This window comes from Oncorhynchus masou, unplaced genomic scaffold, assembly GCF_036934945.1.
Source record: "Oncorhynchus masou masou isolate Uvic2021 unplaced genomic scaffold, UVic_Omas_1.1 unplaced_scaffold_9327, whole genome shotgun sequence".
Lineage (NCBI taxonomy): Eukaryota > Metazoa > Chordata > Actinopteri > Salmoniformes > Salmonidae > Oncorhynchus > Oncorhynchus masou.
Window position 1 is genome coordinate 3,088 of NW_027015813.1, and position 7,834 is coordinate 10,921.

The following is a 7,834-nucleotide window of genomic DNA, read 5'->3' on the forward strand; positions in this document are numbered from 1 at the left end:
ACTTGGCCTCTGCACTCCTCAGGAGGCTCACGGCGATGTGGTACAGAGCTCGACTTGGCCTCCGCACTCCTCCAGGAGGCTCACGGCACAGAGCTCGACTTGGCCTCCGCACTCCTCAGGAGGCTCGGGCGCTGCGGTACAGAGCTCGACTTGGCCTCTGCACTCCTCAGGAGGCCACGGCGATGTGGTACAGAGCTCGACTTGGCCTCCGCGACTCCTCCCAGGAGGCTCACGGCGCTGCGGTACAGAGCTCGACTTGGCCTCCGCACTCCTCAGGAGGCTCACGGTACAGAGCTCGACTTGGCCTCTGCACTCCTCAGGAGGCTCACGGCGATGTGGTACAGAGCTCCGGGACTTGGCCTCCCGCACTCCTCAGGTGGCTCACGGTACAGGAGCTCGACTTGGCCTCCGCACTCCTCCAGGAGGCTCACGGCGCTGCGGTACAGAGCTCGACTTGGCCTCACTCCCTCAGGAGGCTCACGGCGCTGCGGTACAGGCTCGACTTGGCCTCCGCACTCCTCAGGAGGCTCACGGCGCTGCGGTACAGAGCTCGACTTGGCCTCCGCACTCCTCAGGAGGCTCACGGTACAGAGCTCGACTTGGCCTCTGCACTCCTCAGGAGGCTCACGGCGATGTGGTACAGAGCTCGACTTGGCCTCCGCACTCCTCAGGTGGCTACGGTACAGAGCTCGACTTGGCCTCCGCACTCCTCAGGAGGCTCACGGTACAGAGCTCGACTTGGCCTCCGCACTCTCAGGAGGCTCACGGCGCTGCGGTGCAGAGCTCGACTTGGCCTCCGCACTCCTCCAGGAGGCTCACGGTACAGAGCTCGACTTGGCCTCTGCACTCCTCAGGAGGCTCACGGCGATGTGGTACAGAACTCCGACTTGGCCTCCGCACTCCTCAGGTGGCTCACGGTACAGAGCTCGACTTGGCCTCCGCACTCCTCAGGAGGCTCACGGTACAGAGCTCGACTTGGCCTCCGCACTCCTCAGGAGGCTCACGGCGCTGCGGTACAGAGCTCGACTTGGCCTCCGCACTCCTCCAGGAGGCTCACGGTACAGAGCTCGACTTGGCCTCCGCACTCCTCAGGAGGCTCATGGTACAGAGCTCGACTTGGCCTCCGCACTCCCTCAAGGAGGCTCACGGCGCTGCGGTACAGAGCTCGACTTGGCCTCCGCACTCCTCAGGAGGCTCACGGTACAGAGCTCGACTTGGCCTCCCACTCCTCCAGGAGGCTCACGGCGCGCTGCGGTACAGAGCTCGACTTGGCCTCCGCACTCCTCCAGGAGGCTCACGGTACAGAGCTCGACTTGGCCTCCGCACTCCTCAGGAGGCTCACGGTACAGAGCTCGACTTGGCCTCCGCACTCCTCAGGAGGCTCACGGTACAGAGCTCGACTTGGCCTCCGCACTCCTCAGGAGGCTCCACGGTACAGAGCTCGACTTGGCCTCCGCACTCCTCAGGAGGCTCACGGTACAGAGCTCGACTTGGCCTCCGCACTCCTCAGGAGGCTCACGGCGCTGCGGTACAGAGCTCGACTTGGCCTCCGCACTCCTCAGGAGGCTCACGGTACAGAGCTCGGCTTGGCCTCCCGCACTCCTCAGGAGGCTCACGGCGCTGCGGTACAGAGCTCGACTTGGCCTCCCGCACTCCTCAGGAGGCTCACGGTACAGAGCTCGACTTGGCCTCCGCACTCCTCAGGAGGCTCACGGCGATGCGGTACAGAGCTCGACTTGGCCTCCGACTTCCTCAGGAGGCTCCGGCACAGAGGGGCCTGCACTCCCTCAGGAGGCTCACGGCACAGAGCTCGACTTGGCCTCCCGCACTCCTCAGAGGCTCACGGCACAGAGCTCCTTGGCCTCCGCACTCCTCAGAGGCTCACGGCACAGAGCTCGACTTGGCCTCCGCACTCCTCAGGAGGCTCACGGCACAGAGCTCGACTTGGCCTCGCACTCCTCAGGAGGCTCACGGCACAGAGCTCGACTTGGCCTCCTTGCACTCCTCAGGAGGCTCACGGCACAGAGCTCGACTTGGCCTCCGCACTCCTCAGGAGGCTCACTTGGCCTCCGCACTCCTCCAGGAGCTCGGGACTCGCTTGGCCTCCGCACTCCTCAGGAGGCTCACGGCACAGAGCTCGACTTGGCCTCCGCACTCCTCAGGAGGCTCACGGCACAGGCTCGACTTGGCCTCCGCACTCCTCAGGAGGCTCACGGCACAGAGCTCGACTTGGCCTCCGCACTCCTCAGGAGGCTCACGGCACAGAGCTCGACTTGGCCTCCGCACTCCTCAGGAGGCTCACGGCACAGAGCTCGACTTGGCCTCCGCACTCCTCAGGAGGCTCACGGCACAGAGCTCGACTTGGCCTCCGCACTCCTCAGGAGGCTCACGGCACAGAGCTCGACTTGGCCTCCGCACTCCTCAGGAGGCTCACGGCACAGAGCTCGACTTGGCCTCCGCACTCCTCAGGAGGCTCACGGCACAGAGCTCGACTTGGCCTCCGCACTCCTCAGGAGGCTCACGGCACAGAGCTCGGCTTGGCCTCCGCACTCCTCAGGAGGCTCACGGCACAGGCGACTTGGCCTCCGCACTCCTCAGGAGCTCACGGCACAGAGCTCGACTTGGCCTCCGCACTCCTCAGGAGGCTCACGGCACAGAGCTCGACTTGGCCTCCCGCACTCCTCCAGGAAGGCTCACGGCACAGAGCTCGACTTGGCCTCCGCACTCCTCTCGGAGGCTCACGGCACAGAGCTCGACTTGGCCTCCGCACTCCTCCAGGAGGCTCACCGGCACAGAGCTCGACTTGGCCTCCGCACTCCTCAGGAGGCTCACGGCACAGAGCTCGACTTGGCCTCCGCACTCCTCAGGAGGCTCACGGCACAGAGCTCGACTTGGCCTCCGCACTCCTCAGGAGGCTCACGGCACAGAGCTCGACTTGGCCTCCCCGCACTCCTCCAGGAGGCTCACGGCACAGAGCTCGACTTGGCCTCCGCACTCCTCAGGAGGCTCACGGCACAGAGCTCGACTTGGCCTCCGCACTCCTCAGGAGGCTCACGGCACAGAGCTCGGCTTGGCCTCCGCACTCCTCCAGGAGGCTCACGGCACAGAGCTCGAGCTTGGCCTCCGCACTCCTCAGGAGGCTCACGGCACAGAGCTCGGACTTGGCCTCCGCACTCCTCAGGAGGCTCACGGCACAGAGCTCGACTTGGCCTCCGCACTCCTCAGGAGGCTCACGGCACAGAGCTCGACTTGGCCTCCGCACTCCTCAGGAGGCTCACGGTACAGAGCTCGACTTGGCCTCCGCACTCCTCAGGAGGCTCACGGTACAGAGCTCGACTTGGCCTCCGCACTCCTCCAGGAGGCTCACGGTACAGAGCTCGACTTGGCCTCGCACTCCTCAGGAGGCTCACGGTACAGAGCTCGACTTGGCCTCCGCACTCCTCCAGGAGGCTCACGGTACAGAGCTCGACTTGGCCTCCGCACTCCTCAGGAAGCTCACGGTACAGAGCTCGACTTGGCCTCCGCACTCCTCAGGAGGCTCACGGTACAGAGCTCGACTTGGCCTCCGCACTCCTCAGGAGGCTCACGGTACAGAGCTCGACTTGGCCTCCGCACTCCTCAGGAGGCTCACGGTACAGAGCTTCGACTTGGCCTCCGCACTCCTCAGGGGCTCCGGTACAGAGCTCGACTTGGCCTCCGCACTCCTCAGGAGGCTCACGGTACAGAGCTCGACTTGGCCTCCGCACTCCTCAGGAGGCTCACGGTGCAGAGCTCCGCTTGGCCTCCGCACTCCTCAGAGGCTCTCCACGTACCAGAGCTCGACTTGGCCTCCGCACTCCTCAGGAGGCTCACGGTACAGAGCTCGGCTTGGCCTCCGCACTCCTCAGGAGGCTCACGGTACAGAGCCTCGACTTGGCCTCCGCACTCCTCAGGAGGCTCACGGTACAGAGCTCGACTTGGCCTCCGCACTCCTCAGGAGGCTCACGGTACAGAGCTCGACTTGGCCTCCGCACTCCTCAGGAGGCTCACGGTACAGAGCCTCGACTTGGCCTCCGCACTCCTCAGGAGGCTCACGGTACAGAGCTCGACTTGGCCTCCGCACTCCTCAGGAGGCTCACGGCTACAGAGCTCGACTTGGCCTCCGCACTCCTCAGGAGGCTCACGGCACAGAGCCTCGACTTGGCCTCCGCACTCCTCAGGAGGCTCACGGTACAGAGCTCGACTTGGCCTCCGCACTCCTCAGGAGGCTCACGGTACAGAGCTCGACTTGGCCTCCGCACTCCTCAGGAGGCTCACGGTACAGAGCTCGACTTGGCCTCCGCACTCCTCAGGAGGCTCACGGTACAGAGCTCGACTTGGCCTCTGCACTCCTCAGGAGGCTCCACAATCACATCACACCCTCCGTACGTAAGCCCCGACCGCATTTTCAGATCATGCATAAATTGTCTTTAAGTCTAAGTCAAGTTCCTCAGATCATGAAACATGTGGCTTGTAAGACAGGAAGACATATGAAGCTTAGTGACTGGGTCGAGACAGGGAAGCTGGAGTGAGCAGTACCTTGCCAAAGAACAGTGCCAGAAGAGGGAGTATTCCAGTGTCAGTCTGACTCTCCCGCTGAGTCCTGGTTCTGTGAAACTGGTGGTTCTCTCCAACACTCTGGCCTCTGCCTCCTCATTCACAGTGTAACCCTGACAGGGAAACCAGACACAAACCACCAATAAGGATAACAGCTAAACCTCTGTCAAAAGACCAGGGTCTTTCAGTTGGCACTAAACGTGATCAAAACGTCTTTTAACAGGAACAGTAATATCTGAACATGTTCAAAAAGAACAATCATTCTGTTTCAAAATGTTTGTTCACATTTGGGCCTGACAGCCTTACAGGTTAAAAACATTGTGTAACTCTAACTCCCATATGGCACCCTATTCCATATATAGTGCACTACTTTTAACCAGAGCGCTATGGGCCCCTAGTCAAAAGTAGTGCACTATATAGAGAATAGGGTGCTATTTGGGACGTAGACCTAAAAAGGTGTGTGAAAAAGGGGTTACCTTGAGTATGACCCTCTGTCCCTGGAACTCAGTACAGACCAGAGGCCTGCGTCCACTCAGCTCCTTCATGGGCTCAGCATCAAACATGTCCCTGTCCAGACTCTTCACCACCAGACCTCCAGAGCTCTGCACACACACACACACACACACACACACACGGTTGTGGTCATCATACTCACATCTGTGAAATACGTAGGTGCTGCTAATAATACATACATGATGAGAACATGGTAATTAGGAACACACAGTGAAAGAATACTGGACACATTCACAGATTTCCACTAGGGGACAGTACTGCAGCACAATGTGACCATGTCCTGGTTTCCATATGGTCTTGTACAGAGGTATAGCTGGATCAGTCAGGACTCAGGTTGTGTCTCACCATGTGGCTGTGGATGTCTGCCTCAGGGTAGAGCAGGGGGAGCTCAGGACAGCAGCCTTCAGCCAGAGCACTGAGCTTCATCTACAACACAAACATGACACAGCTATTAGGGAGGGGTGTGATGAGTGGAACTTACACATTGTGGAAGTGTTCCCGGACTTAGTTGGAACACAGAATTACAATGATAGAACATATAAATGACAGAATTAGAATGACAGAACATATAAATGACACAATCAGAATGACAAAACAAATAAATGACAGAATCAGAATGACAGAACATATGACAGAATTAGAATGACAGAACATATGACAGAATCAGAATGACAGAATTAGAATGACAGAATGATGTTGGAATATGTAACGTACATATTCTTTTCTTTCTTGACCGATTTCATGGAAAAGAGTGTTTCTTGTCTCAGCAATCTCTTCCTTCTTCTTCAGAATCTCCGTCAGGTCAAAATCTTCAGCCTGACAGGAGAAACCATGAATAAACCTCCCTTTCCTATATTACCACTCTAATCACTACTGCATTCACAGGAAATCATTCTGCCATTATAATGATACAAATTGAGCACATGAGCTGGGTATCCTATGCAGACAAGCCAGCTGTTCTGGGACGGTATACCGGCTATTTGGAAATAGTCAAAGATTGCTTTTCAATACCGTTTATAAAACCGTTTATAAACTATTTTGAGGGTAAGTTTTTCAATACAGAACCATTCTCCATGTCTCCACTTTCGTCATCTACAGCATGTTCAGCCATAGCATTAGTGCAGAGCAGGCCGGTCAGTCTGTGCTTTGTACATATTTTAGTGATAGGATGATGTTATTACTGGAAGTTGAAGTGTTACAATACATTTGTATATTTGTAGCTACTTAAGTAAATACCTGCAGTCAACTTGTGCAATACGTTAGGAGATAAAGCTGATGGCGTTGATCATTTCACCTGTCACATTATGAAGCTCACCGTAGTTCCCCAGAACAGTTGAGACAGTCACATCTTTGTTTGGAAATGGCACAACAGTAGAAAGCGGGAGCTGGTGAGTCCAGCTGTGTGTTGACAGGGGTCACATTTTATATTGAAAGTCTTTTTGTTTTGCTTCAATAGTGACCAGGGCATGAAATAGTGACCTGGGCATGAAACTAGTTTTCCTTCACAGAATACATTAGTACAACACCTTCATCAGACACTACATTAGTACAACACATTCAGACACTACATTAGTACAACACCTTCATCAGACACTACATTAGTACAACACATTCAGACACTACATTAGTACAACACATTCAGACACTACATTAGTACAACACATTCATCAGACACTACATTAGTACAACACATTCAGACACTACATTAGTACAACACCTTCATCAGACACTACATTAGTACAACACCTTCATCAGACACTACATTAGTACAACACCTTCAGACAATACATTAGTACAACACCTTCAGACAATACATTAGTACAACACCTTCATCAGACACTACATTAGTACAACACATTCATCAGACAATACATTAGTACAACACCTTCATCAGACAATACATTAGTACAACACCTTCATCAGACACTACATTAGTACAACACCTTCATCAGACACTACATTAGTACAACACCTTCATCAGACACTACATTAGTACAACACATTCATCAGACACTACATTAGTACAACACCTTCATCAGACACTACATTAGTACAACACCTTCATCAGACACTACATTAGTACAACACATTCAGACACTACATTAGTACAACACCTTCATCAGACACTACATTAGTACAACACATTCATCAGACAATACATTAGTACAACACCTTCATCAGACACTACATTAGTACAACACCTTCATCAGACAATACATTAGTACAACACATTCAGACACTACATTAGTACAACACATTCATCAGACACTACATTAGTACAACACATTCAGACACTACATTAGTACAACACATTCATCAGACACTACATTAGTACAACACCTTCATCAGACACTACATTAGTACAACACCGTCATCAGACACTACATTAGTACAACACCTTCATCAGACACTACATTAGTACAACACCTTCATCAGACACTACATTAGTACAACACCTTCATCAGACACTACATTAGTACAACACCTTCATCAGACACTACATTAGTACAACACATTCAGACACTACATTAGTACAACACATTCAGACACTACATTAGTACAACACCTTCATCAGACACTACATTAGTACAACACCTTCATCAGACACTACATTAGTACAACACCTTCATCAGACACTACATTAGTACAACACCTTCATCAGACACTACATTAGTACAACACCTTCATCAGACACTACATTAGTACAACACCTTCATCAGACACTACATTAGTACAACACCTTCAT

General features: G+C 54.3%; 1 long non-coding RNA gene across 1 annotated transcript; it reads right to left on the minus strand.

Moving 5' to 3' along the window:
- Window positions 1-4,638: 4,638 nt before the first annotated feature.
- On the minus strand, window positions 4,639-5,490 carry LOC135538270 (uncharacterized). Its single transcript, XR_010455383.1, has 3 exons — window positions 5,434-5,490; window positions 5,052-5,177; window positions 4,639-4,688 (listed from the first exon to the last, which is right to left on the minus strand). It is a non-coding gene; the product is annotated as an uncharacterized LOC135538270 (long non-coding RNA).
- Between the last annotated feature and the right edge of the window lie 2,344 nt (window positions 5,491-7,834).